This window comes from Diadema antillarum, unplaced genomic scaffold (assembly GCF_040938485.1).
Source record: "Diadema antillarum isolate AM-2024a unplaced genomic scaffold, OU_Dant_1.0 scf00000166, whole genome shotgun sequence".
NCBI classification, from domain to species: domain Eukaryota; kingdom Metazoa; phylum Echinodermata; class Echinoidea; order Diadematoida; family Diadematidae; genus Diadema; species Diadema antillarum.
In genome coordinates, this window is record NW_027271055.1 from 645,271 (window position 1) to 657,278 (window position 12,008).

Below are 12,008 nucleotides of genomic sequence, written 5' to 3' on the forward strand. Positions count from 1 at the left end.
AAAGATAATGCAACAAGTTTAGCTTGAAACCATATATTCATGCTTCAATCCTGTGATTAACTCAATTTTCATTTTGCAGTCAGGAAATGTGTCTGAAGATTATTCATAATCATAGGTAATATACATATTATATATGTCTATGTATATATGAAATATTATACTAGAACAATCGTTTACCTCAGAGTGCTTCAATTCTCTACCAATGAGTTTTGTTATCATGTTAACTTGAGTTGCCTATCCACAGCTACATTACCATACATAGTTCGATGTCAGTCTGTTTTGTCTCATATTGGTTCCTTGCTGAGGCCTACACACTGTCTTAACCAAAATTTTCAACAGGCCATGAAGGGAAAGGACCACGTCAAAATCCTTTATAGGGCACATATCTCTTGATCATAGAGTAACTGGCTTGAAACCTAATCAACATCTTGCACTTCCAACATTAAGAACTGCATTTCTGTTTGTTGACGTTCAGTTTCTTGTAACGCTTGGTTGGACGCGGGCAATTGAAAATACTGATATTGAACTATTCGCCGGTGAGCCTTATCGTGGGAGGAAAAGAGGTAGACAACTCTCCGCCATTGAGTTTGTTCAGTCCCTCCAGCTAGATGCCATTGTTTGATGACATGAATATAAGCAGAGGACTATAAAGTCTGTTTCATCACAGCAGATGGAACTAATCTCTTCACTCCTTTATTCGTCGTTACATCAGAACAGTTCCGAAAGTATACGAACAAATTCATACAAACTAAACTCCAAAATCTCAAAGGAGAAATACTGGTAGGACAGCATTGATCAGTTACAAACTGCTGTACTTGTAACTCTATTTTTATGTGAATGACAAGTGAAGCAAAGTAAAAAGTCAAAGTGGTAAAGACCATGCTGTAGGGTCCTATACAAGAGGATAAATGAAATCACTGGCAGAAAGGCAGACTGTTCAAGTTCTAGGTGGTAGAAAAAAAAAACTTATTTTGAACGGCTGGACATTGTAATTTATATGTACGTCACCTGTTTGTGTTGTGAGAGAAGAGTTGCCACGGTCTTTCAAAACCGTCGGAAAGGCCCCCAAATTAGGATATCAGAAGTTCGAACATCAATAAACATGGTAAGAAAGAACAAAGCAGCGAGTCAAGATGGCGTCATAGTTGTAATAGCAATGATTAATGCTGTGGGGAATCATGGTTTAGAAGAAAAAAAATAGATCTATAAAGGTGGAAAATTTTCAGAGGATTTACCTCGATCTAGTTTCATCATCATCGCACTGCCCAGGAAACATGGTACATTCAATCTGATGATTCATGTCGGAAAGATTGTCCTCAGAACTGTGTTACTAGAGCACGTACGGACTAGGTTATTTACAGAGACTGGAGAGAAACAGTTTGGACTTGTAAAAGACGCAGGTGCTAGGTGACTATATAGGAATACTGGCAGAAAAATGCGTAAATGCAGAAGAACCTATAAACGGTATGTAATTATTTGGACATTAGTCATGATAAAGCGTTTTGAGAGTTGTGAAATGTAGCTTCTTGCAGTGGACAGCCAGTTATCACAATATTAGGGCGTTCTTAAAATTTTCTGTAGCGCTTGACTTTTTGTACTACTAGTATCTATTTAATAAAATTAAAAATCACAATATTCCAACGTTACAATAGGCATGATATGCAAAATACTTGGAAAGTTTTAAAGCAAACAATGAATACATCAAATAATAAGTCTAATATCATTAAAATTAGATTTGATGACGAAATTTTTGAAGATTCTCATCAAATTTGTAATAATTTGAATAATCATTTTTCTTCAATTGGGGAAAATCTTGCATGCAACATTCCTCCTTCAACAAAACATTTTTTTTTCTGAATTTCTAGGTCCACCAAATTTCAGCTCAATGTTTCTTAGTCCAACATATAATCAGGAGATAATCAACATTGTTTCTGATTTTAGCTCCAAAAGAAAAAGTGCTGGACACGATGACATCAGTAATTTTCTGTTGAAGGGGGTAATATCTTCAATTGCGGATCCTTTAGCTCACATATCTAATTTATCCCTTTTTAATGGTATTGTCCCTGAAAGTATGAAAATAGCAAAAGTCATCCCTTTGTTTAAAAAAGGTGACAAATTAGATGTTATTAATTACCGATCAATTTCTTTGTTATGTACATTGTCCAAAATTCTTGAAAAAAAATTGTTTATAAAAGAACTATTACTTTTTTGAAATTTAACAATATACTCTCAAATTCTCAGTTCGGATTTAGGGAAAAACATAGCACTACACATGCATTATTGAGTTTTGTAGAAAAAGTGGCACATGCTATCGACAAATCTTCACATCTCATAGGTTTGTTCCTGGACTTCTCCAAGGCCTTCGACACCATTAATCATGATATATTACTTAATAAATTACACCATTACGGAGTGCGTGGGAAGGCCTTGGAGTGGTTCAGGAGCTACCTCATGAACAGGAAGCAATATATGTCTCTTTAAATGGTTGTAACTCACATATGTTAAAGGTCAAATGTGGGGTCCCACAGGGAAGTTTATTAGGTCCGCTTCTGTTTCTTGTTTATATAAATGATTTTGTAGATCATCAGATGTTCTTTCTTTCATTCTCTTTGCGGATGACTCATTTTTTTCGCATAATAATCCTCTTACCCTTGTAAATACAATAAATTCTGAATTAGAAAATGTCGCTCAATGGATAAAAGCAAACAAATTATCTCTCAATCTTAAAATATATATATATGTATACGCTTTTTAGCAACTCCATAGAGGCACTACCTGTTGATATTGTTTTTGATGGTACTCCACTGGAAAATGTTTCTCATGTTAAATTTCTGGGAATAACAGTTGATAATAAGCTTTCATAGGAATTTCATATTGATAGTATATGTAAAACTATTTCACGAAATATTTTTATAATTAACAAGATTGAATTATGTCTTCCTTTGTCGTCCCTGCTTACATTATATTCATCCCTCATATTGCCTTATCTAAATTATGGTATTCTTGTGTGGGAAAATACATATCAAACACTCTTAGATAAATTACAAAGTGACCGATGATGAGGTTCTTCAAGGAGATGGAATGGAGAGAAAACTGATTTTGGGATAAAAAGTAGACAAACGGGATACTTAGGGCATGTGATAAGAAAAGACGACCTAGAAAATGTGACTTTGTCATAGATGAAAGAGAGAGAGAGAGAGAGAGAGAGAAAGATGGACAAACGTAGGACACGGATGACTGCATGGACGTCAGAGAGAGGTATACGTAATCAAGGGTGCACGTCACGAGACCTACACCCACGAGTCATATAGCCCACGAGTCATACAGCCCACGAGTTATACAGATCACGAGTCATACAGCCCATGAGTTCGACACTAAGCTAACTAGGCCCACGAGAATTAACACATTAAGCCCCGTGTTATATCTGTCGAACTCGTGGGCTGTTTTTACCTAGTGTCGAACTCATGAACTGTATGAGTCGTGAACTGTATGACTCAGAGACCTGTTTTCAATGTCGAACTCATGGGCTGTTTGACTCGTGGGTGTCGGTCTCATGGGATGATCCCGAAATCAAGACACCTGCAAGAAGTGGAGCTGATTGAGAAGGCTGTAGAAGCAAAGATTTGAGGGCGATACTCCATAATGTACGCCTCCGGATAAAGCAAGGAAAGAGAGAAAAGCGTAAGAGAAAGAAAATATTAGTTGTTCATAAGGTCACTCAAGCACGAACACTAAATAATGCAATGAGAGACTAGTTTTGAACTATGAAAACAGTCATGTTCATACGAGTAATTATTTCCCTCACCAGGAAAACTTTTGCGCAAACATTGTTGTTAATTTTCGTCCTATAGTTACTAATCATTCCTTATTAGCAATTCAGCACACACACAAAAATCCTATGCATCCTATCTTGACTGACGAAGTTAAATATGCGATGGATGGTCAATGTGTGTATTTCATTTTAAAAAGGTACGTGTATTCAGCACTCACAAATACCATTCATTAACGCCAAACTTGCACTGTCTTTTCAAAACCGTACCAAAGCCTTATTTACCTATAGTGTCGGACCGGTGGACCTTGTTCGCCTACTGTCGGACTCATGGGCCTTATTTGCCGATATAGTGTCGAATTTGTTTGACTCATGGGCTTCGGTCTCGTGGGATAACCACGCTGACGTGGTTGACTTGTATGCCTTCTGACACAATGCTACAGGTAATTCTCAGTGTATGTAGTCATCACTCGCAGAAGTGATTAAATTAATGAAGCACAATATTAACTTTCACTACCCTTGTTATCTCCTTTTAGTTTTTATTTCCCCCAACTGCCCACTTTCTTTCTCACCACAGACCTACCCTCTTAACAGTACATCTGTGCATCATTTTTTTCACCTATCTATGGGTGTTTTCTGCATACGGTACTTTGTGACCTTGTTCACCAAGCTGTTCTTTATTTGTGTAACTTACAAAACTGATGCTGACATTACGTGCATGTTTGTTGTGCAAAAAACTGACACTCACAAAAACATATAATTTCTATTGTTGTCTTTTACAAAACCTTTATGCACGACCAAACATTGAGGTCAAACTTGTGATGACATTCATAGAAAGAATCTTTACCTCACCTTGCGGAATTCTCATTTCAAGATTCAGTTCAATAGTTCCATTATCCCCTGTAGTCAAATTCATACTGAGTTTAATATCCTTCTGTTAAAATCTTTTCCGATACTCAGACTTCAGGATCACAAGCTGAAGTATCTGAACCTGAACCTTGGGCAGTCAGCCGTAATACCCCTATTCATGTATTCGAGTTTTTAGGCAGATTTTAATAATGCGCCACTCTCGAATTACTGCATTCAATATGGGGTCACCGCTGCAGCTACTTGTGTTTGTTGGCCTCGTCGTGAGCTCGGCTCGCGGTCTCCTACCGAAGTCGTCGGTGAAACTTGTCGACAATGGTTATGCCGATGTTGTCGTCGCCATACACAGCAGGGTCGATGAGAGTGATGAACTTATTCAGGCAATTAAGGTAAAGAAAAAAAAATGAGTCGTAAAACATGTATGTCCCTCATAGCCGCCTTGTTTATCTTTGATAGCTACAATATGCATAAGAGTCTGCATGTGCATTATCTATATATTACATGCATTTTCCCTTAAATCTGTTTCATAGCATCAAGAACAAGCTACAAGCTATAGTAAAGACGTTGAAAGAAGGTTATTACGTATGTTTGCATTGGAATTTTGTATGTAGACAATGTTGGATTCCTCTGTGTTTTAGTCGTGTATCTGACTATGCAACTTGTTTCCTTCTGTAGCAAACTAATTGCTTTAGTTGGTTGTGCTTTTCATCAGTGACAGTCATCATATAACATTCTTACTGTACGCCTTTCTCTGACAACAGTTCATGCACTAAGATGCAATTGTTCGAAAAGTTCGCTTCAACTCCTGTTGATGTACCAAAGCAGCAACGTTTTCTTAATGTCATTACAATCAAGACATCCTGTTTTTTGGATTAGAATTTTATACCTTGAACTCATTTTGCAAAATATTATCCTTCACTAGAAATTGAAGGCGCTTCTCATGTTTACAATAACTCCACACTCGAACATGCTACAGGGATGGGAAACAAATGTTGTTTTAAACATTAATTGACGTTCAAAGTTTAACATTCATTTTGTTACTGATTTATGACTTTTATTATTTTCTGTTTACATTATGTAGCCATAATGAGGGCCTAATGCATAAGTTTGTCTTTATTATTAGATCCTAACGCATTGACTCGTATAAGGGAGCAAGTTTTATGGCTCTGCAAAGCCGAAAAAAAAAATGATTTCCTAAGCCCCGTCTTAACAGGCCACGAAACGCAGGGTATAGCCTCCAGGTGTTACTCCGGTAGCCTCCGAGTAAATTTCACCCTATCTCCCATCAGGGTAGACGCGAGGTAGCTGCCGGAGAAAACCCGAGAAAGGTTTGAATCTTACCCGGGTGGAGACAGATGACGTCATGTGATCAGCGCTACGCCATATAAATCCTGTGAACTCTGTTGAGGCCTACACAAGTTCTGTGGGTTGAACTGTATTGTAATACCGTCGGGTTCTGATTCTTAAATGTATTGCTGATTTATACATTTTGTACTTTCTGCATTTAAGAGAACAAAATCCGTACGAAGATGGAAATAAAATGCATTTGCATGGTAAACGTATTTAAAGGAAAATAAAAACAGTAATTAGAGCGCCTCTGTATAGATCATGTAATACATGCTTTTATCAGTAGGATACGATACGTTAGGCTACGGGGGCTACGATACGGCGGTGGAAAATTTTTGGTCGTGTTCAAAATTTTCTCACCAATTTCAATTCGGTATTTATATCCGAATTGACCCTGTTGAAACCGCATTGACTCACATCGACCCGCTGCAACCCGCAGCGTAAAACTGTATGGACCCTTGCCGTATACAGCATTACCTTCATGCAACGGATTGTGACAAGGTTTACATCCGGGTCGGTAAGGATCGAAGAGGGCTGACACCGGTCGATATTGGGGTCGAAAAGGATTCAGTTAAGGATTTAAAGCAGTTTTTCACACGGTTCGATACGGGTCAATACGGGTTTCTACGGCTCGAACCGGGTCGATGCGGTTCTAATTCCGTATGGACCCGGTTCGAAATCCCGCCGTGTTTGCAGTTAGCATAAATCATCCTCCATTTCGGTACTAATCCAGCTCATTTTTACCCGGACCAAATCCGTTTTGTAACCGGCCGTCTGTGACTGTAGCAGTGTAAGATCTGCAATATGTGAAATGTTACCCGGGTGATTCTTTCCCGGAGAACGCCCGGGAAGCCTCCGAGTGAGTGTGTTGAGACTGGGCTCTAAGTTAGGAGAGCTTCAAGGGTGAGGCAAAAGATAGATCGGTACTACCCTCTTCAGAGTCTTCCATGATTTCCACTGCTGTCTCCGTCTGAGGTCCATGGCGCATGTTGAAGCTCGATCCCGACTAACACATTTACTGAAAAACATCTAGGGTGAAAATACAGTGCTTAGTGTTTGGACTGAATCCTATCTCATCTGGATATACACTGGGCAGCAAAAGAAAGTACCCACTTCTGTCAAAGGCCGCACACAAAAATTCATCCCCTAGAAATATACAATTTTTGTACACAGGTGTGCTACAATGCCACTTATGCCACGTCTTGTAAGGCTCATTCTGTTACATTTTGTGACTTTTGATTCAGTGACCAAGATGTTGTGCATGTCATTTTTTCCTTTGTAATAAAGATAATCACTCGCTATTGGGTATGTGCAATGGATATTGCAGCATACCTGTGTACAAAAATTGTTTATTTCTAGGTGGTGAATTTTTGTGTGCAGCCTTTAAGAGAAGTGGATACTTTTTTCTTTTATTTTATTTTTTTTTTTTTTGCTGTCCGGTGTATATTTGGCGCTACTTTTCCAACTATATTAGCAAAACTACGGATGCCAGTAAAGACGGTTACTTCTTTCGATTCCAAACCTTTAAAAACACACTCACACACATCCACACACACACATGCTCATTGGACTTGTAGAAATGACCAGCACAAATATAAGACGAGTAGCACTTAACACGGCGCTAGGGACAACTCACTGGATGGAGCATTACTTTTCCCCATTATCCCTACTTTACAGACGATGAATGGTAGATAATGACAAAGGAAAGGGGACGTGTGAATAGAAAGTGCGCAAATATTGCTGAAATAAAACCAAAAAAAAAAATAATAAATCGTAATTACTAGACTGTGACATGTCTGCGCACTTATGAATTCATGAAATATCAAACACCTTCACAACAAAAAGCTTAAATTTACATTTTTTTTTTGCGCGAACTAGTTGTAATGATTTAAGTTTTGACTTTTAATCATATTAAGATGAAGGTTCATTGCATTTGAATACGAAATGAAGCAATACATTCCCGATGTACAGACAAAAAGAAATCTTCAAATTATTCAGAAAGGCGGCGGCATCGAATCTCTGTCATCAAAGGCACAAATGCATTTGTGGAATTCTTTTATGCATCCATAGAAACCTGAGAGGAGTGGAATAATCATAGCCTGTTGGAACTCTGTTTGGCGTCTGAGGTTTGAAAAAAAAGTACTGGTTTAGTCTGTAGCACTAAATTTTGACTGGTATATGTTGACTGTTGACTTTAGCTGTTAGACCTCGCTTGATATGACACAAAGCCTGAGTGATTATTGATGTGTGGTTTTTTTTTTAAAAGAAAAAAAAGGTCACGATCTTTCTTTTTTCAAGCCATTCTTGTGATCCTTTTCTTAGCCATCTTACACACAAAACAACATTGCTGGACTGGTTTTGATTATCTAGACTTATCGGAATCATGAATCTGTTCAGGACAGTGTCGGACATACCCCCACGTTCAACAACAACGGATAATTCTGCGCTGAGAGATACAAGTATCGCATATCTACGACAAGAATTGGGAGGGTTGGGTCTATTGCTCATCACAAATTGCCTCAGCACGTTATATCCTAATCATAGTTAAACTTTAACCTGTCCATGGCTGTAAATAAAGAATACCCCTTGGTACAGTACCGTGTATTCATTTTCAACATGATATTTCTTTATCAAAAGAGTTTTCTTAATCACTATATTCGTGTAAAATACAACTGACACTGTCTGTACATTCATATGTAATCGTGATCTATATGTATATAATAATGTATGTATATATGCAAATATACATATACATATGAGTATAATATTTTGCACTGTATTATATAGGCCTATTTATTTTACATGTGTGTATGCCAAGGTAAGCAAACTTTTCAAACGCCAGTGTATTATACATCCATCTATGGAATACATTTTCTTGGAAGAATAATGGGAAAGCAGCCTGTTAAGAAATTATGAAAATATGCAATTATTACTGTCTACGATAAATATGAAATTTTCCGCTATTGGTATCACAGAAACATGGCTTAACGACAAATCTCCCCCTTTATATAACATTGATGGATATTCTGTTGTCCGTTCTGATAGAAAATGCGGACGAGGAGGCAGAGTCGCCCTGTTCCTATCACACACGTTATCGTGTAAAGAAAGGCCTGATTTGATGTACAATGGAAATGAATTTGATTGCACATGTGTTGAAATTAATAGGTTCCTATGTATAATAGAAGAAATATACTACTTTGTGTAATATACAGGCCCCCTCATACAGATAGTAATTCATTTTTGGATAATTTTGATGTCTTATTAGAACTGATTTACCAAGAAAACTTATTATGGGTGATTTTAACATTGATATTTTGAGAGAAGAGCACATTCTTAGAAATAAATTTTGCAATATTTTGCAAGCAAATTTTTGTAATATTACAATTGGTAAGCCCTCGAAAATTACGGTCAACTCATCAACGTTGATCGATAATATTTTTACGAATATTGACACAGATTATTCGAAATCTGGTCTTTTGTATAGTGATATTTCTGACCATTTACCTATATTTTTCATTTGTGGCGACACACAGAATTCTTATGTTAAGCAAAAACAACGTAAGAAAAAGCAGAAATTCACACTAGAAAATATATCATTACTGAACGATGATTTAATTACGGAAACGTGGGATGCTGTATTACTTTCTGCAGACCCAAACATTGCTTATGACACCTTCTGGAATATATTCCTTTCTTATTTTGACAAACATATCCCCACAATTGAAAAGAAAAACAATTAAAAAAAAATCAAAAATCCGTGGATAACAAAGGTAATTTTTCGTTCCATTAAGAAAAGAAATGTTTTGTATAAAAGTAGTTTACGGTATCCTGATAATGATTATGTTAATCGATATAAAACATATAGAAATAAACTTACACAGATTATCAGGCTCTCCCGCAGAATGTATTATACGGAAGCTTTTGAAAATGCTACTGGAAATATGTCAGCCAACTGGAAGGTTATTAATGACGTCATTGGTAAGCAAGAGAAGGTGCCAACATCTCAAATTACGAATAATGGACAAACGTTTTGTAATCCTAAAGATGTAGCATGTTGTTTTAATGAGTACTTTGTTAATGTAGGTCCTAGTCAAGCTTCTAAGATTGATCATACACAGACAGATTTCTCGCAGTACTTGGGCACGTCAAACGATAATTCATTATTTTTCAACCAACAGATTTTAGAGAGATCCTTGATATTGTGCATTCTTTTAAATCAAGTCATACATGTGGTCATGATGAAATGAGCACGTCTCTTTTAAAACAAATTGTTGGGAGTATATTGACACCTTTAGTACATATTTGTAATTTGTCGTTGTCAACTGGTGTATTTCCGAACGCATGTAAAGTTGCAAAAGTTATTCAAATATACAAAAAAAAAGATAATTCTTCTTTTGTTTCGAATTACCGACCTATCTCTATTCTTCCTAGTCTTTCTAAAGTCATAGAAAGACTATATGGTTTAAGGAAATTTCATTCTACTGATATGGCACTAGCCCAGTTGTATGACAGAGTGTCGACTGCCTTAGCTGAACAAAAACATGTCATTGGTGTGTTCATGGACCTAAGCAAGGCATTCGACACTCTTGACCACACTATCCTTTTACGCAAATTACATTGTTATGGAGTTCGTGGCATTCCACTGGAATGGTTTGATGATTATTTATCGAATAGACAGCAATATGTATACTATGAATCGGTAGATTCTGAAGTTTTACCTATACATTGTGGCGTCCCACAAGGATCCATATTGGGACCACTACTATTTCTAGTGTATATGAATGATATCACAAATTCTTCTAAGTTACTGCAATATATTCTGTTCGCCGATGACACCAATGTATTTTGTTCCAATTTTGATTTTCAGTCGCTTTTAAGAACTCTTAATACTGAATTGCCGAAATTATCTACATGGTTTAAGGGGCAATAGATTGTCACTCAACTTAAAAAAGACAAATTTTATTTATTTTCACAATAAGAAGCATAAAAATAAAATGCACCATTTGAATATTATGGTGGATGGTATATTATTGGTACAAAAAGAAAGTGTTAAATTCCTTGGAATATATATCAATAAAAATTTGAAATGGAATGCTCATTAGCAATATATCTAAGATAAAGTGTCTCGTAACGTTGGTATACTCTATAAGCTTAAGTATTATGTCCCAAGAAAATATTTTATTTATGCTTTATAATTCCTTGATATTGTCGAACATCTCATATTGTAACATTGTTTGGGCAACTGCAAAAAGTCACATTGACAGTATATTGCTTCTACAAAAGAAAGCTATACGTATATGCACCAATTCAGGTTATCGGGACCATTCAGATCCTTTGTTCGTAGAATTAAAAACACTAAAGGTAAATGATATTAATTTTTTTGCAAAATTCACTTTTTATATTTCGTTTGTATAACGGTCAGTTGCCATCTTCTTTTTTCTCATTATTTCATTTAAACAAGGATATACATTCTTATCCCACAAGGCAATCTGATTTCTGATTTCATCTACAAAATCCTAAAACGGTGATGGCTCTGAAATCTATCAGACACACTGGACCTGATATTTGGAACTCTCTTCCTTCAGAAATTCGAACTTTAAAGTCTATGTATTCTTTCAAGAAAGCTGTAAAGACAATGCTGCTCTCTCGATATCATTGATCTTATAATGTCAGTGCAATTGTATTGTATATGAAATTCCCTCGTGGAATTATTGTTGTTCTGAATTTGTTGCGTAATGTTATGTAACCGACCATGACCTGTAACTGTTCACCTGTACCTCGGTGAGAAAATACTTTGCCATGCTTTACTATTCAGTGATCCAGGTGATCTAACTTTGTGTATTAGTGAAAGCAGACAGACCTCTCCTCTCTCCTTTCTCCTATCTCTATGCAAGTAATCCCTCCCCCTATTTTCCTATATGTTATGTATTATGTACGAGGGCTGCATGCAAATCAAGCAATGCTTAAGCTGTAGCCCGTCTGCGTTATTCATTGCATCACTGTTCTGTTGGACATTGCACAGGTA